The sequence below is a fragment of the Tauraco erythrolophus genome, chromosome Z (assembly GCF_009769465.1).
Source record: "Tauraco erythrolophus isolate bTauEry1 chromosome Z, bTauEry1.pri, whole genome shotgun sequence".
Lineage (NCBI taxonomy): Eukaryota > Metazoa > Chordata > Aves > Musophagiformes > Musophagidae > Tauraco > Tauraco erythrolophus.
Genome location: NC_141496.1, coordinates 59,812,282 through 59,839,163, shown reverse-complemented (window position 1 = coordinate 59,839,163; position 26,882 = coordinate 59,812,282). Strand labels below are relative to the sequence as shown.

General features: G+C 45.8%; 1 pseudogene; it reads left to right on the top strand.

Moving 5' to 3' along the window:
• Positions 1-22,518: 22,518 nt before the first annotated feature.
• On the top strand, positions 22,519-23,598 carry LOC147526416 (E3 ubiquitin-protein ligase Topors-like; annotated as a pseudogene).
• The last annotated feature ends 3,284 nt before the right edge of the window (positions 23,599-26,882 follow it).

Below are 26,882 nucleotides of genomic sequence, written 5' to 3'. Positions count from 1 at the left end.
GTATGGGATTCACAGCGGTGGCTGTGGGGCAGGGAGTGGGGTTCGGGGATCCAGGAGGGTTTTCTGTTTGAGAGACCTGGGTATTTCTTCCTCCCCTCCTTGGACAGCGAGCGACTATGGCACCTCTCCCTCTTACAGTGCATGACACCCTTTGGCAGCACGACACCAGTGAGGGAGGGTGGCTTCTCATCCTCAGCTCTTCCCAACCCACTGTAGAGTACAAACATGGCGACTGAGACAGAGAGAAGCCGCCTCATCTGCCATGATGCTCAAAATGATGTCACTTATGCGATGCCCTGTGGCCACCAGTTCTGCCTGGGCTGCATCCCACGTTGGGCAAAGATGAGACCAGAATGCCCTCTCTGCAGAAGACCAATTGAGAGTGTCACCTTGGGGCACCGGCAGGGCATGACTCAGCAGACTTCTCTAAGTAGATAAGGTTGGCACACTGGATCCCGTTTCCCTCAGAAGAGAGTTTCCTATCACAATGACCCATCTTTTTTTCTTGATGGAAGCCATTTTGACACAGGGCACAGGCCTGACTTAACCTTGGTGACATCTCCAAGCTAGATGAATTGTTGTCCTCGTCATTGTTTGGTTTCACTTGCAGAGCCTCGTACCGTTCACAAAAGGGCACCCGGGAAGCTTTGGTGGTCACAGAGGAGATGCACCTGCTGTGCTGAGCACGAAGTTCTCGCCATTGCCTTCTACCCCTTAAGTCACAGCATTTTGCCTGGTGAGGAGACCATAGGGAACCCTCTGTGCCATGTGTCATGTGTCCCACCTGACTGAAGTGGTGTCCTGGTTTTAGCTGGGACAGAGTTAGCTCTTCTTTTTAGCAGCTAGAAGAGCTCCATGTTTTGGTTTCACTCAGAGGCTCGCTCTGAGAAGAATGTTGATAGCAAGCTGATGTTTGTGGTTGGAAGTGAAACTCCAAGGACTTTTCAGTGTGCTGTGTTCTGGCCGGAGTGCAGAGGCACGGCGGGATAAGGGGGGAGCATAGCTGGGACAAGGGGGACACGATTCCCCTTGTGATTTGTGGTGGAACTTAAGATTGAGGGCCAAACTGGCCAATCAGTATTCCATATCATGCAGCGTCATGCCCAGTATAAAAGCGAGGGTCAGCCGGACAGAAGGGCTTTTGCGCTTTGGCTCTTTCGCCGCTTTTGCTCCTTTGCACTTGCTGCGCTTTTGCTCTATTGCCTTTTTTCCCCTCTCTCTCCCAGTACTCCCACTCTCGGAGTACTCTCTCTCTCTCTCTCTCTTCCCCTCTCTATTTCGGGGCCTCGCGTTCGTCCGGGATTGCAGCTTCGGGACGAGACGGGCTTCGCATGCGAGGGGGTGGTGAGCATCTACACTGTGTATTAAATCATCTGTATTAAATTGTTCTTATCTCAACCCACGGGTTTCCCATTTCTCCTTTAATTCTCTCCCTCATCCCTGGGGCTGGGGGAGGGTGAGTGAGCGACTGTGTAGGGTTTGGTTGCTGCAGCGGCCTAACCCACGACAGTCTTAATTGGCGCCCAACATGGGGCTCGAAGGGGTTGAGATAATGAAAGTTAAGTGCTGTGATTTGCCATTGTGTTTTTTCTGGATGTTGTTGGCAGGAATGTTGTTTGTAATGCTCTCATACATGTTACCGGACATCTATAATTTAGCGCCTTATCTACCTTATATGGTATTAGGCGGAATGTTTATGCGGTTTTCTAGCTCTGGGTGTTGTACCGGTATGAAAAGTATGCTCTCGTTAATTAAGGATTTCACTTAGTTTTAGGCATACGGAATCCAAAGGCTTCAAATACTGTGCATTATGTGTCCAAGAATTCAATGGATGATTCAGAAAAGTGCTTTTCTACAAAGGTCAGAAGCCTGTTAAGAAACACATCACACTTTCCAGAGACGGGGCTACCGTTGTCAAAACTGTCTGGTGATTTTAGCTGTACTGATCAGGAGTGAGAGACATAGAGCTGAGGTATCTCAGTAGTGAGTTTGGCCTTAAAATACTATAGTTGGGGTTTTTTTTGTTTTTCATTTGTCTTCTCTAAGCTCTTCACACCGATCAATAAATTTAGCGACAGGCGTTTTAAGCTGAATCTTGATTCTTAACTATCAATTTTCAGTCTCTCAGCTAACAAGCGTCAGATCTTCTCAGGTTTTTGTATTTCATTTTTGGTTTATGACTTAAAAGTCCTGGAAGAGAAAAAAACCCTTGTTTTGCATCTAATCAAATTCAATTCCTTTAGATAAATCTCTTAGCAGTGTCATATGTTATTAGTTTTGTACGTGGCTGGGAGATAATTTGGAAAAATGTTCGTTGATCCAGAAACAGACAACTCGTGACCATTTAAAAAGTAGTTTTTCTATGTCTTTTAAGAAAGAAGTTTGATCGACTGTGTTATCCAGGTTGGTTTCTTTTAAACTGATCTGTGTCCAAGTGCATTGTTCCCAAGTAAACTGTTTACTTTTGTTCATAAACAACAGACATTTGATGAAATAATATGCCTGTGGGAGTAACAAAGAGAAGAAGCACGCACACTTCCACATTAGCCTTACACGCTCTGGAGCATTATTACAACTGTGTAACAAGACTGAATATAGGATTTTACTCGGGAAATGCTGACAGGGTCTTTAATTATTATGGTAGCAATAGCACCGTTATGACCTGTCCTTGTCAACACTTGTATAAAGATATGAAGGCAATTAAAGTGGATGGCAGGAGTGATGCGTATGAGCTGGTAAATTCTAAAGTAATACCTTTTTTAACCCTCTCCTCCTAAGTGGGAATGACTGCATGAGTTTATGTAAGCATTGATGATAGAAATTCTAAGTTTTCACTGTAAAGAAAACAGAGAGAAAAAGAGACAGGGACATGCATGGAAATTATAGAGGGTACCAATTCAAAATAGATACCAGGAAGTGTGATTGTACAGAAAAAACAAATGTTGAGCAATTCAGCACACAAGGCTGATGGTATCAACATACCTAAGTTTCTAGTAGAAACAATTAGATGAAACACCTGCTATGCTGGGACATGTGACTGTCTACTAAAATGCAGGTTCTGAGGGAAGGCATTTTATTCTGTTTTGTTTCGTTTATAACTTCTGCTTTCGTTTCGTTGTTGGGGACTTCATAAAAGGTTTTTAGACTAGATGGAAATGTGGGCTATAGAATAGATTGTTTTGTTCAGTTAATGTTGCAAAGCAGAAAAAAATATGGTTTCAGTGTAAGGTGTTCAAATCATAGTGTTTAAAGTTATTTGCAATATTTTAGGTTCACCTTTCCATGAACTGTTAAGAATTCTTCCTTTGAGTTGAACATACTAAGCCCAACACTGAAACAGGACACATAGTGCTTGTCATATTGCAAGTTCTATTTGCTATCCTAGTCTGACTCTCCAGATGAATAAATTTTGATTTAGAAAAAGTCTTCCTTTAAAGAAGTAATCTTTATATGTGCAGTGCCCTAATGATCTAGTCTATTGGAGGCCTTATCTGAAACTTAGAAAGGGATTTGAGAAGTCATACTGAGGAAAAATAAAGATGGCAGCAAACTCATGAATGAATATGTTAGGTCCTTCAGCTGTGTGTTTGAATCAATGCCGTTGAAAATAAGACATCCAGCAACACTGTGCCAAATAATAGCAGTCATTTTATAGTGTAATGGCTTTCAAAAATGCGACACAGAAATTGTTAAGAGAGTTTGCACGATTTATGAGTAATTTAGATGGGAAAAAAAAGGAACTCTGTGACTGCCAGCTGGTGTGGGACTGCGTACTTTGCTCCAGTACTGAAGCTGAAGACTGTGGTTGCCCATAAAACTGGGGCTTGGAAACAAGTGCAGCTTGGATGCTGAGGACGCAAGAGCAGGCTGGGGCTATGCATTAGGCAGTGCTGAGTCAGTAAGGTTGAGAGGGAGACTGGTGCTGGCAGTTTAATCTTAGTTTGGAGAGCTTAAGCCTATAATGTGAAGGTTATATGATATTAAAAGCCGGTTTGGAAGAGGTAGGAGTTGTGGGGTTTTGCCACATTTCATCTCAGATTCCCCAAGTCTGATCACTTCGTCACGGGTTAACTGTGCATATACCCAGGTAAAAATGTGTGCACAAAATGGTGATCTAAACTTCCTACAGTGTACCAGCCGTATTATATTTGTACTACACAACTTTTCCTCATTGGCGTTAAAAAACATTTACAGGTGACTCAGGCCGTAGCACATTTGTGCCTGTCAGTGTTGTGTGGGAGCCATGTTTTCATTGTTTCCTATCTCAGATGCTCATAATTGCCTTTATTTCTGAGTTTTAAGAATTTATGTAACAGAAATGTTATATGAGTGGGGGAGAACCGTGCAATTATCTTTTAAGCTTGGAGGTGAACTACTTTGCAGGCTTTCTGTTGAAATGGTAACTTTCTAATCTGTTATTTTTACCTACTTTCAGCCTTCTGCTAGATGATTTTTCTGGAACAGACAAAACAGCAATGAAACTTGTGCCTTTTGGTGATATGGTGGATCTGTGTGTTGATTTTTGTCTTAAAACTAATGTTTTTCAGAAAAATTGAATGTACACTTGAAGGCTATGGCGTGGGTGGTTATTTGATTCCGCCCTCCACATCCCACCCCACCCCACCCCATTTTTTTAATTTCTCAGTGATGAATACAGGTCTGAAAGCATACAGTAGAGAGAAAAACAAAAAACTGCCTTAAGCTATCTCCACGTGAAGCACAGTAAGATTTAGAGATATGGCAATTACTTTACAGACTTCAGAGATCCAGGTTTAGGCCCTTGTATTTACGTCATTTAGGTATATAATGTGTTATTTTTGCTAAATAAAAATACTAGGATTGGAGTCCTCTCTTCTTGAATGCATTATGTATTCTTTGGCTTCAAATCACAAGCCAGGCCTTGGGAACACATCTGGTATTCAGCTATCAGATTTGTGATGTGGCTTAAAATTCAAAATCTTTCCAAAATTCTGGTGTAGCAGAGACAGTAATTCATCAGTTCTCTTCATTGCAGCGAAGAGGAAGTGTCTGTACAGCTATGTGCATGTGAATGTTCTTTGTTTTGTTTTGTTTTGTTTTGTTTTTTTGTCAGTTTCTTAGTTGTCTTGCCCTAAGGCAAATCTTAGTGGCAAATAACAGGATTTTGGTGAGTCTCCATTGGGCAAGAAATGCTATTGGATGAAGTATAGAAATATGAGATATTTCTGTAAGTAGTACAGAAATACCAGAATTGGATAAAACTGGAGTAATGTAATACTGCCAGCAGTAAAATACAGATTACGTGTTACTGTTAACAGAAACTTAATAAAAGTATTTCAGATTTACTTTATGTAAGAACGTCTTTAAACGGGATTTTAAAATGTACTGTGCACCAAAGAACTGCTACAGTGCAGTTTGTTGGGGTTTTTTGCGGTTCCGATTCAGTAGGAACCCAGTGCTCCAATCTAGCAGTTTTCTTGTCTGGACTTTGACAGTCTGAGCTTTCCCTGTGCTTTAATCCTCCTGCTGGTTAAACAGTGAGAATGGTGAGAATGGTTTCACAGCTGTGTTTGTGGCGTCAGCTTGAAGCAGGCACTGGGAATATGTGCTCCTTGGCAGGACTAGCTCTCTGGATGCAGCAGGCGTTTGGATCGTTGTGAGATGACTGCAAAGTGTTCTCTTGGTGTTGCATGTTTAACTCCCCCTGCTGCAAATCCTCAGCTAGAGACCAATGAAAACCTAGTACCAGGATCTAAAGCACTGTAAGATCCTAATGTGCATCAAGTACCCCCAGCCTAAAGCCCCACTGGTAAATAGCTGGAGCTCCCTTGCCAGTGCCCTGTTTGTTTGTATATTCACTGAGGTACCCTTCACACACACCACAGTAGGACAACAGTGCTCACAAGTCTTCAGCCACCCTTAACGTTGTTAACTCTTTAGAAGCCTTTGAGAGGTACATAAAGCACTTTATCTAGCTGAGAGTTGTTGTAAAAGGTAAGAAAATGATACTTAATTGTCTGCAAATGGAAAAACTTTGTCTGTTATAGGACCTTAGAAATTATCAGTATACTTGGCGCACCATAGACAACCTGTTTGTTCACGTGGAAATGGGTAGAAGCTGTATTGAAATACCCTTAAGGAAGTATAATGAGGTGAGTAAAACCATCGAGATTAGATTAGATTAGCTTTTGAATCCAAACTGCTGTACTCTTTTATTTTTCATGTAATACCAGTCATATCTTTAACATGAGCTCTTTAACAACCACTTCTCCCTCTCCCTCTCCCTCTCCCTCTCCCTCTCCCTCTCCCTCTCCCTCTCCCTCTCCCTCTCCCTCTCCCTCTCCCTCTCCCCTTCTGTTATAGGTTGATTCCAATAGTTTGGGGAGAAAATGATTCTCAACAGCCAATAACTGTAAAATCAATAGTTAAAGTTTATTTAGGGCAAGCAAGCGAAACAGCACTGGGTGCGCCGAGAGTCTCTGCTCCACCAAGACGCACACCCGCCGTGGCAGTTTTTCTTGTATTTATACAAACACACTCATAGCCCCCCCGCAACGTCAGTCTCTCCCAGGAAATCATTTCCATAGTCCCCGCCTCAGGATCTGCCTCAGGCTCCTCCTTGACACGCCTTCTGGTGGTCGTGGGCAGGGGTCTTCAGGATGAAGGCCGGAGGTTTTCCTCACATGGGCAGGGGTCTTCAGGATGAAGGCCGGAGGTCTTCCTCACTGTGCACTTTTCACCTCTTCCCTAAAATCCCTGATTTTGCTGAGCTTGCAGAGCCAAACTGGTTCCAGCCTGGTCTGTCCTTGAGTGGACATCTGGTTGCCTTACCTGTCACTATCTGAAGACAAAGGTTAGTTTTTATTAGTCCTTATCTTTCCTACATGGGCGAGTTTCTGTTCATCCCTTCCTCCCTGCAGATGTGTGAGACTTGAGTCACAGCCTTGCTGGAGTCCGTCTTATCTGTCTTGTCTTTTCTCACCAGCCTTCTCCTGGGCAGCTTGTATTTTACAGCAGGGACTAGCACTTTACAACTTCTAACATTTTACAGCAATAATCCATACAACAGTTAGTGTAACAGTTAGTATTTAAACGATAATTGGTTAGTATTTAATATTTAAACAATAGCTAATATATATCTTAGCTAGTTCCTGAGAGATGGCGGTTTCTATTTGATTGGCAAATTCTAATATATTACTTATCACAATCCCCCCTTTTTCTTTTTATCCTTTTTAATTTGCTCATCAAATCGGGACAGAACCTCCATTTCCATTCCATTATCCACATCCAATTTTGTTTCATCTAAAGGCTCATAATATTTTTTTTTTTAGCATCATCAAATGGCAGCCTCGAGTCTTCTTCTAACTAATCCAATCACTCTATTCAATATGCAAGGTCCAAAAGTCAATATTATCATAAAAATAATTAGAACAAATAGTCCAAGGCTAGGCGATTTTGATACAAAGCCGTTCTTATTTTGGTCTCTTGTTTAGCAATTAATCCAAGCGCATCCCCAGTTTCGTTTACTACTATTTCCAGCACTGCTTGTAATCTCATTATCCTATTCAGCATATGTATTGGGGTTCTGTAACCCCAAGATCCATCCTCTGCCCATGTAGCTGGTCCATAATAGGAAATAATTCTTTCAGGTGGCCGTTCATTATCTTTCCAATTTCCAATTTGTAAATCCCGTCTTTGGCACCTTTCTCTTAACTCAGTATCTTCTGCATATACCTGCACTCCCAACCGCTCTCCCCGACTCATGGGTAACAGAAAGAAACTGGGTCTTACAGTTCCCAATATACAGGATCCTGTCCAATTTTTTGGCAAATATGCATAGGCTAGTTTGCCACAAATCCAATAATGTCCTTCAGGGGTTAGCCACCCATTTGGTATGTTCGTCCCATCGGTCCAATTTTTAAATTTCTTATTCATCTTTAGTGGATTTCCCCACTTGTCCCACTTATTCCTTGTTTCATTCCATAAGTAACCCCCTTCACATTCCATGTTACCTACTTGCCTTCCACCGTCTTTTAGATTTTGCCAACAACTCCTTCCAATTATACTTGCTTGGAGTATCCATTGTTGCTTTCAGTTACTCTTCGTTGTAATAGTTTCATTCTTCCATATTCGGGGACCACTTATATTACTTTTCATAGCCTCCCATGGCCACTGATCACTTTGATTTGTTCCACCACAAACATAACAGTTAGTTACATGTAATGACTTAGCAATGTTTTTACCAAGATTCACAAATAAATTCTTAGTCACTGTGGGAATTTTCATATTTCATTCTTGTTTCTATTTCACGATCCTCACTTGTTGCAATCAGTCTGCATTCTTTTGAATTTGTTCTGATTTCCATCCAATATTGATAGGGGAGTTCTTTCGGATCATAACATACAGTTTTGTTTCCTTCTTTGCATAAATCATATTGAGTTAGGTTATAAATGCAGCTTATTTTCTGAGTCTTACTATCATAAGTAGTATGATATACCAAGGTTTGGGAGCATACCCGTCCCCTTCTAGTAATGACCACACATCGGCTGCAATTGTTTGCTGCAGCCAGAGTCAAGAAACTCACCCCATATAGGCCTAGAAGAGGTCTGGTAAGGGCCATAGTGGTCGGCGGTCACAGCCCAAAGGGGTTGCGGCCCTTCGCAGACCTTTTAAGCCGCACCACTGTTTCCCTATCCAGTCTTGCCAGTCTGGGGCTGCTACACAGGATATCAAGAGTCTAAAAAAGAAGTCAAAAACTCTGGGATCTGCCTCTGAGGAGTATCAGGTGGATCCTAGAGCAGAGAGCTTCCCCCAAAGCTGAAAAATCTTGTTTGGTAGCTTCCCTGGAGGAGTCTGGGGCTGATAACTAGCATACCACGACTCTAAAAAAGAAGTCAAAAACTCTGGAATCTGCCTGGTAGGAGGCTCAGGTGGATACTGGAGAAAACAGCTTCGTCTAAAGCTGAAAAATCTTGTTTGGTCGCTTCCCTGGAGGAGTCTGGTGCTGCTATCCAGGATACCATGAGTCTAAAGAAGAAGTCGAAAACAGTGGAATCTGCCTGAGAGGAGTCTCAGGTGGATCCTGGAGGAGACAGCTTCGTCTAAAGCTGAAAAATCTTGTTTGGAACCTTCCCTTGAGGAGTCTGGGGCTGCTACACAGGATACCAAGAGTCTAAAGAAGAGGTCAAAAGCACTGGGATCTGCCTGGGGTGAGTCTCGGATGGATCCTAGTTCAGAGCGCTTCCACTTAAGCTGAAAAATCCTATCGGGTAGCTTCCCTGGAGAAGTCTGGGGCTGCTACCCAGCATACCAAAAGTCTTAAGAAGAAGTGAAAAACACTGGGATTTGCCTGTGAGGAGTCTCTGGTGGATCCCAGAGCAGACAGCTTCGTCTAAAGCTGAAAAATCTTGTTTGGTCGCTTCCCTGGAGGAGTCTGGTGCTGCTACACAGGATACCAAGAGTCTAAAACAGAAGTCAAAAACTCTGGGATCTGCCTGGGGGGAGGCTCAGGTGGATACTGGAGAAAACAGCTTCGTCTAAAGCTGAAAAATCCTGTGAGGTAGCTTCCCTGGAGCAGTCATGGCAGATAACCAGGATACCAAGAGTCTAAAGAAGAGGTCAAAAACTCTGGGGTCTGCCTCGTAGGAGACTCAATCAGATCCTGGAGCAGACATCTTCCCCTAAAGTTGAAAAATCTTATCAGGTAGCTTCCCTGGAGGAATCTGGGGCTGATTGCAGGGATACTAAGAGCTTAAAGAAGTGGTCAAAAACACTGGGATCTGCCTGTCAGGAGTCTCAGGTGGATCCTAGAGCAGAGAGCTTCCCCTAAAGCTGAAAAATCTTGTTTGGTAGCTTCCCTGGAGGAGTCAGGGGCTGCTACACAGGATACCAAGAGTCTAAAACAGAAGTCAAAAACTCTGGGATCAGCCTGGTCGGAGGCTCAGGTGGATACTGGAGAAAACAGCTTCATCTAAAGCTGAAGTATCTTGTTTGGAACCTTAACCTGGAGGAGTCTGGGGCTGCTACACAGGATACCAAGAGTCTAAAAAAGAAGAGGTCAAAAACTCTGAGATCTGCCTGGGAGGAATCTAGGGTGGATCCTGAGGCAGACAGTTTCCTCTAAAGCTGAAAAATGCTATGAGGTAGCTTCCCTGGAGCAGTCATGGGCTGATAACTGGGATACCAAGAGCCTAAAGAAGTGGTCAAAAACTCTGGGATCTGCCTGGGAGGAGTCTCTGGTGCATCCTAGAGCAGAGAGCTTCCCCTTAAGCTGAAATATCTTGTTTGGGAACTTCCCTGGAGGAGTCTGGGGCTGCAACACAGGATAACAAGAGTCTAAAGAAGTCATCAAAAACTCTGGAATCTGCCTTGTAGGAGACTCGGTCGGATCCTGCAGCAGACAGCTTCCCTAAAGCTGAAAAATCTTGTTTGGTAGCTTCCCTGGAGGAGTCTGGGACGGTTACCTGGGATACCTAGAGACTAAAGAAGTGGTCAGAAACACTGGGATCTGCCTGTGAAGAGTCTCAGGTGGATACTGAAGGAGAGAGTTTCCACAAAGGTGAAAAGTCTTGTTTGGTAGCTTCCCTGGAGGAGTCTGAGGCTGCTACACAGGATACCAAGTGTCTAAAGAAGAGGTCAACAAATCTGGGATCTGCCTGGGAGGAGTCTCTGGTGGATCCTGGAGCAGACAGCTTCCCCTAAATCTGAAAAATCTCATCAGGTAGCTTCACTGGTGGAATCTGGGGCTGGTACTCGGGATGCTAAGAGTCTAAGCAAGTGTTCAACAACTCTGGGGTCTGTCTGGGAGGAGTCTCAACTGGATACTGGAGCAGACACCTTCCTTTAAAGGTGGAAAATCTTGTTTAGTCACTTCCCTGGAAGAGTCTGGGGCTGCTAAACAGGATACCAAGAGTCTAAAGGAGAGGTCAAAAACTCTGGGATCTTCCTATGAGGAGTCTCGGAGGATACTGGAGCAGACAGCTTCCCCTAATGCTGAAAAATCCTGTCAGGTAGATTCCCTGGCTGCTACTCAGTGTGTGACAAGAGGAGTGTAGGCAGGTACCTTCGGCCTGCCGCCTCAGTGATAGTAGGGGGTGATATGTGTAGTCAGGGGCAACACAGAAGTTGCCTTGAGGTAAAAGAAAATCCCAAAAATAACGGCTCAGGAATTAAAGCTACCCCCCCTACGGGTGCAATGGGGTCGAGAGCCCAACTTACCTGCTTCTATACCAACGCACGCAGTATGGGCAATAAACGAGGAACTGGAAGCCCTTGTTATCCGGGGAAACTATGACATAGTTGCCATCCCTGAAACATGGTGGGATGACTCGTATAATTGGAGAGCTACCATGGATGGCTACAAGCTCTTCAGGAGGGATAGGAGAGGCAGGAGGGGTGGCGGGGTTGCCCTGTATGTAAGGGAAGGTCTAAACTGCTTAGAGTTAAATGTTGGGGATGACTTGGTGGAGTGTCTGTGGGTGAAAATCAAAGGGGAGCCTATGAAGGCGCATATTGTAGTGGGAATCTGCTACAGGCCACCCTATCAGGACGGTGAGGCTGATGAACTATTCTTTAAACAACTGGGGGAAGTCTCGCGCTCACTAGCCCTTGTCCTTGTGGGTGACTTTAACCTACCTGATGTCTGCTGGAAGTATAACTTGGCAGTCAGGAAACAGTCTAGGCGATTCCTGCAGAGTGTGGAGGACAACTTCCTATCACAACTGGTCAGTGAACCGACTAGAGAAGGTGCTCCCCTAGACCTGCTGTTTGTGAACAGAGAAGGTCTTGTGGGAGATGTGATGGTTGGAGGACGCCTGGGGCATAGTGACCATGATATAATAGAATTCTCAATTCTAGGGGAAGTTAGGAGGGGGAGACTAAAACGGCTAAGCTGGACTTTGGAAGAGCTGACTTTGGACTGTTCAGAAGTCTGGTTAATAAAGTCCAGTGGGAGACAGCTCTCAAGGGTAAGGGGGCGCAGGAGGGCTGGTTACTACTCAAAAAGGAAATTCTGGAGGCACAGGAGCGAGCTGTCCCTGTGTGCCGGAAATCGAGCCGCCAGGGTAGAAAACCAGCTTGGATGACAAAGGAGATTTGGGAACACCTCAAAAGAAAAAGGGAAGTCTATAAGTCTTGGAAGAATAGGCAGGCATCCAGGGAGGAATACAGGGAGGAAGTTAGGGCATGTAGGGAGATAATCAGGGGGGCAAAAGATCAACTGGAACTTAGACTAGCCTGCTCTGTAAAGGACAACAAAAAGTCCTTCTATAAATACATTAATAACAAAAGGAGGGCTAAAGATCACCTCCAGCCCCTACTGGACACAGGGGATATGTTAGTCACTAGTGATGAGGACAAGGCTGAGGTCCTTAATGCCTTCTTTGCCTCAGTCTTTAATAATAAGGTCAGTAGTTCCCAGGTGAGCTGGCCTTCGGTGTCTGAGAGCAGGGAGGGAGAGCAAATCGAAGCTCCTGTGATCCCAGAGGAACCGGTCAAGGAACTGCTCCTCCGGCTGGATGCCCACAAGTCTATGGGGCCTGATGGTATCCACCCGAGAGTCCTGAGAGAGCTGGCGGATGTCATTGCCAAACCCCTGTCCATTATCTTTGGACAGTCTTGGCTCACTGGGGAAGTTCTGCTGGACTGGAGGCTGGCAGATGTTACCCCCATTTACAAAAAAGGGCGGAAGGAGGATCCGGGGAACTACAGGCCTGTCAGTCTGACCTCGGTGACGGGCAAAGTCATGGAACAAGTTATCTTGAGTGCTATTAATGAGCACATACAGGTTAACCGGGTGATCAGGCCCAGTCAACATGGGTTTATGAAAGGCAGGTCTTGCCAATCAAACCTGATCACCTTCTATGACAGGGTGACCCGCCTAGTTGACGAGGAAAGGGCTGTGGATGTAGTTTTCCTAGACCTCAGTAAAGCCTTCGATACAGTTTCTCATAGTGTTCTGGTTGAGAAACTGGTAACTGCTGGCCTGGATAGGCACACCCTCCTTTGGGTTAAAAACTGGCTGGACGGCCGGGCCCAAAGAGTGGTGGTAAATGGGGCTAAATCCGGCTGGAGGCCGGTCACCAGTGGGGTTCCCCAGGGCTCAGTGGTGGGTCCAGTTCTGTTTAACATCTTTATCAATGACCTGGATGAGGGAATTGAATGTACCCTCAGTACATTTGCGGACGACACCAAGCTGGGAGGCTGTGTCGATCTGCTCGAGGGTAGGGAGGCCCTTCAGAGGGATTTGAACAGACTGGATCGTTGGGCCGAGGCCAATGGCATGAGCTTTAATAAGGCCAAGTGCAGAGTCCTTCACTTGGGGTATAAAAACCCCAAGCATCGCTATAGGCTCGGGGAAGAGTGGCTGGAGAGCTGGCTGGTGGAGAAGGACCTGGGGGTGTTGGTTGACTACCGGCTTGATATGAGCCAGCAGTGTGCCCAGGTGGCCAAAAAGGCCAATGGGATACTGGCGTGTATCAAGAATAGTGTGACCAGCAGGAGCAGGGAAGTGATCCTGCCCCTGTACTCGGCACTGGTGAGGCCACACCTGGAATATTGTGTCCAGTTTTGGGCCCCTCGCTTTAAGAGAGATATTGAGCGCCTGGAGCGAGTCCAAAGAAGGGCAACTAAACTGGTCAAGGGGCTGGAAAATAAAACTTATGAGGAGCGGCTGAGGGAGTTGGGGCTGTTTAGCCTGGAGAAGAGGAGGCTGAGGGGAGACCTGATTATGGCCTATAAATACTTGAGAAAAGATGGTGGGGAGGTAGGGGAAGGGCTCTTTACATTAGTGATGGGTGATAGAACAAGAGGATATGGGCATAAGCTTAGTCAGGGGAGATTCAGGTTGGATGTTAGGAAGTATTTCTTCTCTGAAAGGGTTGTCAGCCACTGGAATAGGCTGCCCAGGGAGGTGGTTGAGTCCCCATCCCTGGATGTGTTTAAGAATAGGGTGGATGATCTACTTGAGGATATGGTTTAATGGGGATTAGGGATGGTTGGACTCGATGATCTCTAAGGTCTTTTCCAACCTAGAAATCTATGAATCTATGAATCTATGAATCTATGAGTCTCAGGTGGATCCTGGAGCAGACAGTTTCCTAAAAATGGAAAAAACTTGTTAGGTAACTTCCCTGGAGGAGTCTGGGCCCTGCACCCAGTTTGGAGGCACGGCCAGCTCAGCCTGGGGATGCCTGAGGGCTGCGCCTCTGCCCACTCCCGCAGGGACCCGCTCCTGGACCTGGTGGCCAGGCGTTTGTGCTCTCGGTTCCTGCCGCTGCCTCCACAGCCTCCCATGGAGAGAGTCCTCCATGCTCCCTGCCCCCAGGCAGCCAGGAGCTCCCTGCTTCTGCTGGGACCCGCTCTCCTCCTGCTGCCCCACGGGAGCACGATTCTGGCTGTGGGACTTGGCCCACACAAGCTCTATCAGTGTATTGTGTGCGGCTGAGATGGAGTTAATTTTCCCCACAGCAGCCCTCCCAGTGCTGTGCTGTGTATCGGGAGCTGAAAAGGTGTGGATAACGCAGCAGTGCTTTGCCTGCTGCCGAGCAGTGCTCACACAGCATCAGGGCTCTGTCTCCAGCATTGCCCCCACCTCCCAGTAGGCTGAGGGTGGGAAAGATGTGTGGAGGGGACATAGCCAGCACAGCTGACCCCAACTGACAAAAGGGATATTCCATACCACATGACGTCTGCTCAACTAGCAATAAAAGCTAAGAGAAAGGAGGAGGAAGGGGGTCATACGTTATTTACAACATTGTCTTTCAGAGCAACTGCTACATGTACTGAAGTCCTGCTTTCCAGAAAGTGGCCTGATATCACCTGCTGATGGGAAGTAGGTAATAAATATTTTTGGTTTGCTTTGCCTCCACGTGTAGCCTTTGCTTTTGCTTTATTAAACTGTCTTTATCTTAGTCCATGAGTTTTGTTTCCATTTTATTTTCTCCCCCTTAGTCCTGTAGAGGAGAGGAGCAATAAAGTGGCTTGGTGGGCACCTGGTGTCCAGCCAAGGTCAACCCCCTACAATCAGGCAAAGCAAGAGATGCCTGGAAGAGGAAATAGGCTTTTATGATTCTTCCTTCTCAAGAGATGAACTCATTGTTTTCTCTGTTTCCATCTTTTCCTTTCCAGCATCCCATTTTAATTTTTAAGCTGTATGCACCCCTGGGATCATCACTCTGTCCACCCATTTGCCATCAGATATCCTCCTACTCATGGATAGGTCATACTCTGCAGAGAATAGAAACATGCCGTGGCCTCTGGCTTGGTTACCAGCTCCTAGGAGAGTTCACTTTAAAGGAACTGCAAAATATGAAGTCTCTGGAAGCTTCATTCACAAAATATTTGGTTTTACAAGGCAACGATCACATTGTTTTCAATAGGGACCAATTATACACCATTTCCTTCACCCTTCTGTTTCCATCTACAGTCCCAGGGGGATCCAGGTTTAGCCCTCTGGCTGTGAGTAAGACTCCTGAGAAAGTCCCTCTGACATCTGCTCCCCTTCCCTTCCCTTGACACAGCAAGTCAACCACACACTAATGCTACATCGCTTCATAAACCGCCCGAGCAGATGTTGGGAGCACCATCGTGTGTCTCTGTCCTTTCCAGCTTGCTTGCTTTCCACCAGCTCACAGCAGAGGTAGACCGGTGACAGGATCCCATCTCATAGAATTGTTTCCAGCAATTGAAATTCAGATCAACAACCGAAGCTTCTGGTGCATATAGAAACTGAGTGCTGCTTCCCTGTTCTCTGTCACTGGCAACCTGCCAGTGAGCTGCTGCAGACGGCTTTTCTCCGTCACCTGTGCAGCAAGTGGTCTCCAGTCATGATGCAAAAGGATTTAGTCACACAAAGATACTGTGTGTTTTAAAATGAAAACTCTTTAACTCCTTTTTTTAAAGGTCCACTTGAAGCAAGTACAGTCAAACCATTAAGCACTTCTGACATGAAAAATGCCACTGGGAGTATTTGCCAGCGTTATCTTCATTATTTCACATAAACTACTGATACCCATAAAAGTAGTGACTGGGATGACGCATACTCTTCCTGCAAAGCTGTCGTCCCACTTTAAAGAGGATGGCTTTGTCTTAATGCTACATAAATTTAAAGTTAATATCCTTAAAAGATTCACTATGCTTCACATCCCATTGCTGTCAACCTGGGATAAAAGGAGGAAAGATCCACGGCCTGAGTCAGAGCCTTTATCACACTGCTTTGGAATATATACCCTTGGTGAACGGCCTGAGTAAAACACTGACACTGGCTAATATATAACATCAGTCTTAGTTTAAAACTTACATATGGCTCTTTACATTGAAACATTAGCCAGGGAAAGTACTTGTTCGCTTTGTTCTTCTGAAAGCCAATAAATGAAACACCTGAACAAAGTGATTCATTTTTTCCATCACTAATACTGGAAGTGACTTCATTGCAGGTCTCATGCAAACTGAACTAGGCAAGAATACAAGCTACATCTCCCCCATATCTCCCAACAGACACCTTGGGTTTTAAGGCATATCGCTGGTTCTATACAGAAAAAAATCCCGTGGCTCTTTCTAGAGATGATGCTACTTCAGCAGCAATAAGGGCAAGCAGGCCACGGTGAACGCTGAGCCTGTGCGACACAGCAAGCGCTCTGTTTTCTGGCTGAAAATGGTTTTTCTGGCTGAAAAAACACTGTCACTGGTTCTAGAAGATGTGTGTCCATACAGACACTGCCACAAAGTACAGTAGGTTCTTATCCTTGGCAGAGGTTACTAGTTGCTTCCAGGTGCGGCTGCAATAAAAAGATTCATAAGGAATCCTGGGCTTGTAACAACAGCCAGAGAGTATCTGTTTTCAGAGAGCAACAAGTGGCAAGATAGCTTGCAAGTTTCAGAAGAAGAATGGGCCTTTAATTAAAACATTTAGTAGATACTTAAGAAATAATAGAATAGCCTGCTAAAAGAACAGCTTTAAATGCTAATGAGTAGAAGACAGCAGCCTTTATCAGTTAGAGAAAATGAGAAGGTTGTGTGCCCAGAAGTGAAAGATTACGTAATTGGTTGACAGCAAAAGAACACTTAACCAGCTAAAACCAGCAAAGAACTAGGGAATTAGTGAAGAATTCAAGAAAATTGTCTTCTGGGGTTTTATCTTTAAACTTAATTCCCTTTCATATTTTTGTTTTTTTTCCCCAAAGCAGTGAACTCCTGTTCCTGTATAAAGACGTTGGGGTTAAGAGCCTGAAATATTTGATCTTCCTGCTTGATGAAGAAGGGACGAATTCCAGGCAAACAGAATTTTTTATTCATAGAAAATTGGGGAAAAATGCGTAACTGCAGAAGGGAAAGAGCTATTGAAGCCTCTGTGAGTGTTCAGCCTCAGGAAGGAAACGGACGTCACATTGTTATGGGTGAAATTCTCACCTCCTGAAATCTCACAGTTTTGCTGAGAAAAAACTACTCTGGAAAATTCCCCAGTGACCTTTATGCCAGGGATAAGAGATCTCTTGTGTACATTTTTGGAAAAGTGTTGTCACTCAAAAGTGAGGGGCAGACTGAACTTCCTCCTGCTTCACTTTCTCTCCTTTCTTCTGGTGACTTCCAAGTGGCCATCCCGAGCGCCCACCTTAGCAGGCAAAGAGCCTTTCTCTTTCTCCAGGCAAAGTTTCTTTTCGACGTGGAGTCTGGTACACAGAGCACTGTAAGAGCTTCATCAGCCTCCGACCACCAGGCTACTGATAAAATCAAAGAAGTCATGTTACACATGAACGATCCAGTAAAACAACCCGATGCTGTTTGAAACGCTCCAAACTTTCTTTAGAAACAGACATCTTAGTAGCTAACAATCAACTAAATGTGTGCCGTACTGGGTACCTTTCTTCTATTTCTCTTTTCCAGCTGAACCCTAATTTCCAAAAAAACCCAAAGGAGCTGTGCTTCCCTTGGCATATTTTTCTTCACATGAATAACAGTAGGAATTTTCCACCATGGTAGAAAAAAGTCAAGTTATTGTGATAAATGAGTGAGTCCCAAACAGAACTCCAATTAAAGTTTACAATTTATTAGGCGAATAAAAGCGAGCAAACAGCGCTGGGTGCGCCGGGAGTCTCCACTCCACCAAGACGCACACCATGTAGTTCTTATTTCTGGTTTATATTCCTTTTCCTAATACATAGTCTCAATTATTTCCGAGAAAAAGGTGGTCTTATTACAATGGGCTCAGAGAAGTCATCTCCATAGTCTCCACCCCTAACCCTCCCAGTTGCGCGTGCGCAGTGTCTCCTGGTGGTTGTGAGTAGGGGTCTCAGGGATGAAGGCTGTATGTCTTCCTCGTGATGACTTTTTCACCTCCCCAGAAAACTAGTGAAGTCATCATGACTCTGCTCTTCAAAGTCATCAGGACCGTCTTTTGTTCTCCATCTCGGCTCCTGCTTATCTTACACAAGGGTTATGCAACTTACAGATACATGACTTAAGTAAGCTAATTTAAAAGTGGTTAAGCGAGATTAGAGATTAAGCACGTACAGGCCCCCAGGCCCCTCTTGTCTAACACCTTGCAACTGGCAGTAAAGCAAAAGAAGAAGAGAAAAAAAAACCCAGAACGTTAGGTGGCTTTTGCAAGAAGCGAGATCTATATCCATACCATTCTGCTTCCTCTAGGACTACAGTTATACAAGAACGAACAGAATGGTTAAAGGTTACCTATACAGAGAAGGTCATATTTCACTGTGCGGCCCTGACATTGTTTTATATTGCCATGTATCCGGGGAACCCATTTCACAATTGGGGCTCCTGGTTAGTAGCATCATGAGGCATTTCGCAGGTTTACGTTTTTGCATTTCACAGAGATCTTCAACTAAGACAATCACTTATCTTGAATAGGCACACTTTACTCCTTGCCACCTATCCATCTATTGTCTCATATTGACACGAATCAAATGAACATATTTCACATTATGAAAAAGCCTTCAAAACAGAAAAACAATTTTCAAGATGCATTTTCGTTAAAAAAGTAAAGAGTTTGTTTTGCTGGTTTGGTTTGTTTTTTTTTTTTTTTTAGATTTGAATTTTCAAAGCTTTAATTCACATAATTGAATTCTGGCCTGAACTTTAATTAAAGTCTTTTGAAATTCTAAGCTGTTAGGTGGTTGTTTTGGTAAAAACTGCTGCCTTCCAGTTCAAAAGTCCCTGAATTTTCTCTAATACAGCAGGTACAAAGTGTTTTTCTGTCCTTTGGGTCGAAAATCACAAAATAAAGATATTTTTGAACTCGAACATTTCTATTCAGTGAAAGAAATCTGTTGGACTCGCAATGTGATTAATTCCTTTTGGGTGAAATGAAAAGGAAAATCAATTCCTCACAGTCAGATTTTATTGCTTGAATATTATACCCAAGTCACTCAACATAAGGACATTCTTGCAGGATCCTTTTCTTTAGATTCCTGCTAAAAGCAACAAAACCAGCAACATCCACAAAAGCCGAAAAGCCACAAGAGAACAAAGGGGTTTCAGTTAATCCAGTTTTCTGTATTGGTTGTGCAACATCAGAATATGCTTCATGTAGAAGCAAGATTTAAAAATCCTAACCTTAAATCATAATTTTTTAGATGACATTTTATTTGTTGGAAAAAATATAATAACCATGCTAAGATCATAATATCCTCAGAACAGCAGGTAGCGCCACACACCTGTCCGTCTGCACATGTAGCTGCAAACTCCGAAATCCAAATAAACTTACACATCTTACCCCTCGTACCGTCAAAACTATGACATGCTTTCTTCAGCTGTATAACGCATTTTCCCTTGCCTCATACTGACATTTCCTGATTCTTCAGAAAACATGCTGCCACCTAATGCACACTTAGAGATTCGACCTTTCACCATTAGCAAGAGATTGAAGCTCCCCATAGGCAACAAAGAGGGACTGGAATTTGTGCCGAGGTTACACGTCGGTCAAAATAAATTCCAAAACTGGAGCCCACAGAGCCACGTTTAGGTGTATCGCAACAGTTGTTTACAGCTCTCTGCATGGACTCGTGGGTTTTGTTTGTGGCTTGTTTTTTTAAATGGCATGCAGAAATTGCTCACCTCCATTAGCCAAAATCGTGTAAACTTAGGTCCACGCATATGTGCCTGATTTAGCTCCTCATTCTAGCCATGTCCCTCTGCTTCTGTGCTACCAAATCTCGGACGAAGAAGTAGCCAAGTTGGGACCAGTGGGGAAAAAAGTAAAAAGGGCTGAGTTGTTTCTTTTGGTAGAAGGCTGGACTGGAGAAAGGGAAGTCAAAGGGCACCTGACGGGGCTGAATGGCAGACACAGCCAAGGCCTTGGTGACTGGCATGAAACAGTGAAGGTGAGCAGAAGATGCAGGTGAAGTGAGGGAGCAGAGAGTGGTGCTGCAGTACCCCAAGATGTGTGTGCAGACGTGGGAGTGCGCGGAGGCAGACGGCCCGTTGTGATCATAGAATCATAGAATCATAGAATGGTTAGGGTTGGAAGGGACCTCAAAGATCATCTAGTTCCAAACCCCCTGCCATGGGCAGGGAAACCCTCCACTACACGAGATTGCCCAAAGCCTCATCCAACCTGGCCTTGAACACCTCCAGGGATGGGGCATCTACAACTTCTCTGGGCAACCTGTTCCAGTACCTCACCACCCTCTGAGTGAAAAATTTCTTCCTTATGTCTAATCTAAATCTGCCCTCTTTCAATTTAAAGCCGTTACCCCTTGTCCTATCACTACACGCCCTTGTAAAAAGTCCCTCTCCAGCTTTCCTGTAGGCCCCTTTAAGTACTGGAAGGCTGCAATAAGATCACCCCGGAGCCTTCTCTTCTCCAGGCTGAACAGCCCCAACTCTCTCAGCCTGTCTTCATAGGAGAGGTGTTCCACCCTCGGCTCATCTTCGTGGCCCTCCTCTGGACCCGCTCCTGCAGCTCCATGTCCTTCTTGTGCTGGGGACTCCAGAGCTGAACGCAGTATTCCAGGTGGTGTCTCATGAGAGCAGAGTAGAGGGGCAGAATCACCTCCCTTGACCTGCTGGCCACACTTCTTTGGATGCAGCCCGATACAGTTGGCTTTCTGGGCTGCCAGTGCACGTTGCCGCCTCATGTTGAGCTTCTCATCGACCAGCACTCCCAAGGCCTTTTCCTCCGTGCTGCTCTCAATCCATTCTCTGCCCACCCTGTACTTGTGCTTGGGATTGCCCCGACCTACGTGCAGGACCTTGCGGTTGGCCTTGTTGAACTTCATGAGGTTCTCACAGGCCCACCTCTCCAGCCTGTCAAGGTCCCTCTGGATGGCATCCCTTCCCTCCAGCGTGTCCACAACACCACACAACTTGGTGTCATCTGCAAACATGCTGAGGGTGCACTCGATCCCACTGTCCATGTCACCAACAAAGATGTTAAGCAGCACTGGCTCCAGTACTGACCCCTGAGGAACACCACTCGTCACTGGCCTCCACTTGGACATTGGACCATTGACCACAACGCTTTGAGTGCGACCATCCAGCCAATTCCTTATCCACCGAGTGGTCCATCCATCAAAACCATGTCTTTCCAGGTTAGAGACAAGGATGTTGTGTGGGACAGTATCAAATGCTTTGGATAAGTCCAGGTAGATGATGTCAGTTGCTCTTCCCCTATCCACCAATGTTGTAACCTCATCATAGAAGGCCACCAAATTAGTCAGGCAGGATTTGCCCTTAGTGAAGCCATGTTGTCTGTCCCCAATCACCTCCTTATTTTCCATGTGCCTTAGCATAATCGCCAGGAGGATCTGCTCCATGATCTTGCCGGGCATAGAGGTGAGACTGACTGACCTATAGTTCCCTGGGTCTTCTTTTTTTCCCCTTTTTAAAGATGGGGGCTATGTTTCCCCTTTTCCAGTCAGTGGGAACTTCACCAGATTGACACAACTTCTGAAATATGTGATGTCACCATGAGGTGGAGGGTGATGTCAACCAGCAACAGACTGTGTCATGGCGTTCCTCGCTGCTCACCCTGGGGCACTGGCAGAGCGTAGCCCAGTCTGGCGCGTGCCTGCACTCCAGCTGAGCGTGCCTGCAAGGTCTGGAGGGTGGAGCGAGGCTTCTCCTGGTGCTGGGTGGTGGTCTGGGGGCTGCTGTCTGCAGCTCTCAGTGCCTGTCCCAGAGCCATCCCCTGTGTTTCCCCAGCCCTGCCTGGTTCAGGCAGCCGGGCACCGCAGGGTGTGCTGGCAGCAGTACAGGTGAGCTGTGTGGGAAAACGTCCCCCCGGGGTGGCCATGGGGCAGGCGTTGGGGCTCAGGGAGATGGGAGGGTGTAATTTTCAAGGGACCTTGGCGCTTCTTCCTCTTCTCCTCTCCCCTCCCCTCTCCTTCCCTCCCTTCCTCTCCCCTCCCTTCCCTTCCCCTCCCTTCCTACTCTCTTCCTTTCCCTGGGACAGTGAGTGACCATGGCCTCTCTTCATTTTGCAGTGCATCACACCCTTTGGCAGCGCCAGTACCAGTGCCAGTGCCAGTGAGGGAGAGCAGCTCCTCATCCTCAGCTCTTCCCAGTCCTCTGTGGAGCACAAACATGGCGACCGAGACAGAGTGGATCTGCCCCATTTGCCATGACGCTTGAGATCACATTGCTGATGTGATGCCCTGTGGCCACCAGTTCTGCCTGGGATGCATCCTCCGTTGGGCAAAGATGAAACCAGAGTGCCCTCTGTGCAGAAGACAGATGGAGACTGTCAGGTTTCCTATGTCGGGAGACGATGACTGCAGAGACTATGTCGTCATCAGAGTCCTTGAGGAGTTGCCACATGACAGAAGCCAGGAAGGCAGAGCTTCCAACCGCCCAGCCGAAAACAGCCCCCGCCCCCCAGTGGCATCCCCTCCATCCTCTCCACATGGGATGCCGTCCCCAGCTGAGCGGAGGGCTGCGGGGACAGATGCCAGGGCTACTGTGGGTGGCCTCCTGCCCAAGGTCTGGGCAGAACTTTTCCAAAGTGAACAGCGTCTCCTCAATCCCATGCTGCCTTGGCTGTGCCAAGTGCTGGAGGCAATATATGGGGCACGGTGGTGGGTGGCGAATAGTGTAGAGAACATCATCCTGCACTGCCTGTGCCTCTACGGTCCGGATGAGGAACTCATGGTCCAGAGGCTGCAGGCCTACCTCAAGGAACACGCAGCACCACTGGTGTGTGGTGTCATTGACTTCATTGCGCGCCAGCGCAGCGAGGAGGCCCAGAGGCTGCTGCGCTCCCGCACTGATCGGGAGGAGGATGAGAGCCGTGTGGCTGGCTCCAGTTCCAGCAGCTCCAGCTGCAGCAGCTCCCGGGTGGGGACTCCCACCCCCAACTTGGCCTCCGCCAGAAGCCCTTCAAGTGCTGACATTGAGGAGGACATTGGCATGTTGGAGGCTGCCCTCTGTGGGGGTCCCAGACACCTCCCATCTGTGCCCATCCCTGCAGAGCAGGAGCAGCTCCAAGAGGAGACGGGGGAGGCGGCGGCAGGACCCTCTGCCCAGGGCAGCAGCCGCAGACCCTCTGCTCCCGGCCAGGACAGGGACCACTCATGCAGGAGGCACCGGTGACCCCCAAAGCAGAGGGACCCCGGCCCCCGGGACTCTCCCCCGCCCTGCAAGAGGCCACCCCGCCAGCACCACTAGCAGGTCTCCAACTTCCATTAATTGAAAAAAAAAATAAATAAATTCTGATTTCCCTGACACAGTCTCCTGGTGCTGCTTTCTCTCCCTTCTCCTGCTGCCTTTCCATGCTCCCCACGCCTCACTGTCAACCAAGGGTCCCTGGAGCCCCAGAGCCATGTGGGCAGCACTTCCTCATGCAGGAAATCCTGCTGCAGCCACAACTGTGGAAGAGGTTCCGAAAAAGCACCAGGGTGATGCTTACAGAGGAGTTAGGAGTGACAGATTGACCAGGCCTTCCTCAAGCCAGGGAGAAAAACTACAATAGTGCCCAACACAACTTCTGCGTAACTCAGGAGTGAAAAATGTACAGTGGGCTGATGTAGAATCAGAGGAATCAGACAACCTGAAGACCAATCTGAGTTCATATAAGCACGGGGGGAAATAGACGTAGGCAATAATTTATAAATGAGTATTGTAAACTAATGCTTCCGCAAAGCCTTGTGATGGGTCTGACAGATGGAGCCACTCATGTCTTCCAAACTTGACTATTGCCGTATTTTTCAAAGAAATTCAATTAGAAGTTTTCATTTTGAGATGAATGTGCAGAATCGATGCGAAGGAGACATTGAAATCCCACAGAAATCCTGCAGAAATGATGTATAAACCGTTCCAAATGTCTTCTGATCATGAAGTTAAACGTAACCTATCTTTTCCACCTTTTTTTAAACTTAGTCTCCATTATTCAGTTTGTGATGTAAAGCAGCTTTAAAAAGCCTCAAAGCCAACAGAAAAGCCCTTTTAAAAGAATCATTAAATCTGCTCAGATTCTGTGCTCAGATACACGCTGAGCTGAAGGTATCCTCAAAACAATATAGGTGTCTGCCCATGGTTTTGTTGTTTGTTTTTTTTTTTGAGGGGGGTGTATGTGTTGAATCCCTTTTGAACTAACGTAAATGCCATCTTTGGCATTCACAGCAGCCTGTGACAAAGAATGACAGTGCAGTTGTCACCACCGCCTCCTTTTCTTGAAGTGAACCTGCCATACACTAGCCCCGTATTCCTTCTGTAAGGTAAGAAGTGAAAAAATATCCTCAAGTCACCTTTTCCATTCTAGTCACAGGCCTCTGCCATACACTTCCAAAGTCAACTTTCATTCATTTCTTTTTACTACAGGCTTAAGACCATCGTCGCTATTTAATTTGTCTTCTACATTTTGAGAGGAGAGGAACCAAAGCAGAACCCAGTACTCAAACTGCAAATATGTCATGATTCTCCGTGCCGCATTCTTGTCCTAGTGGTTCCTAATATGTCGTTTATTTTTTAACTCCATGGGAGCAATGAACTGTGTTTTCATGGGACTAGTTATTAGAACAATCAGCTCAGTGCCATGCCCAAGTATGCAAAGCTGTGTGTGTTTCTCCTTTCCCACATGCATCCCTCTTCTTTTATCTACATTGAATTGCCTTAACTGATCCTTCAAACGTGACTCTTGGGAGGCCCTTTCACAGTTACTCACAACTGCTTATAGGGATTTCCTGAATTTCTGCCAAATCAGTTATTTGAAGTCCTTCAAAAGGGGTTTACCCCTTCAGTGAAATATTTCTGTTCCACCTCCTAAAAATCCAGGGTTTGCGTAGGGCTCTTCTCCACTGCACCACTTCCAGTCTCGGGGATTTAGGCGTTAATGCCTGGGAGGTGGGCTCGGGCTCCAGACGCCAGCGTGTCTCAGGGCATGGCCCAGCTGTACTGACTATAGTCCAACAGTGGCAAGTTTTGCAGATGCTGCTCTGAGACCCAGCAGTTAATGTCTGGAACTGGGTGAAAACAACCTTCAAACAGGCCAGTATTTTCAAGTGTGCCTTTGCTTTCCTTTAAAACATTACACAGAAACTCATTCAGAAATGACCGGCAACCTGGCATTTGCAGCTTTCAGCTGGGATGTAGTTCATATTCAGGATATAAACCTGACTTGGTTTGTTCAGCGTAACGGTCCTGAGCGCTTGCCACTTTGGAATGATGAGTTTATCGTGTGCTTGAGGGAGATGCCTCAGCTCATCAGGATAAGTGAATTGCAAAATCGGAGATGACACTCAAATCTGTGACCTCTATTAGACAGAGATACAGAAAAAATAATTTAAAGTAAAACTAACAAAAGTGACTGTCGTCGTGCAAGCTACATCGTGCTGACAGTTTAGCTGGCGACACACCGATCCATAGGGGGAGAGCAGCAGTGTGGGTTTGTGTACGAGTAAAGCAGCAGTAATTAAATAAATTCACGTAGGTATTCTCTTTTTCCCATTAGGCTTTTATTTTTCTTCTCTAAAAAGAGCTGCGATATGGTAATGAGAGTGGTCTCTGACCATCGATTCCCAAACTTTTAGGTTTGCAGTTTTTGTTGGGAATCTTTCTGGGTTTTCTTTCTTACTCCTTATCCCCCTATAGACCCATGTCCTTCAACAGTAAGAGAGTGCGAGTGTAAGATTTGCACTTGCACAGCAGATTTCCATTGAGATCGACCAGATTAGCCCAAGGTGCAGGCAAGGAACCTCAGCCACGTGACAATTAAGTGACTCCTAGATTTTTTGTCTTCCCAGCACACTGTGGAAAGTCTGCAGGACAGGAAGTAGACTGCTTTACTCCTCTTCTCACCTAGGAACAGCTTCGCATCATGAAAGCTCCACTGAGCTTAAGAGAACTTTAAAGATAACTTAACTGTTCTACAATACCAGAGCGTGGTCCCGCAGAATCTTACTCCTATGTTCACAGGAGCGTACTGCGTACTAATCCATTTAGTCCTTTTTTGGTTCCCTTTGCAAGAGCTGAAAACCGTTTTCTCCTGCAGCCAGAAGTACACCAACATCCCCTGCTTCCGGAAAAGAAGACCTTCCAGCTGCCTAAAGATCTCTTGCCCCTTCCATCACAGCAAGCCTCGCTCTATAAATGGACTTTTTTTGCCACCTAGTAACAGTGAGTAAAAATATGTTCTTAACAATTTGTTCGTTAGAGTACGTAAACCCACGAAAACATCCTTCCAGCAACAACAACTGGAATAAAAGAAAATGCCCATGTTTCATCTTACTGCTTTTAACCTGGGAAACATATCCAATTGCAGTATTTTTAACAGGATGCAGAGAATCCCGATTGCATCTCTAGTTGCAAAGTGGTCACCCTGAAGCATGCAAACAGACTCACCAGTATTCGTCATTTTTCTTTTCAGTCAGTTGCATTTATTTCCTGGCTCTCAGAAAATGCCGTCCCAGTACCAAATAGTTTTGCTGCAAACATCAGGGGTAGATACACATTCC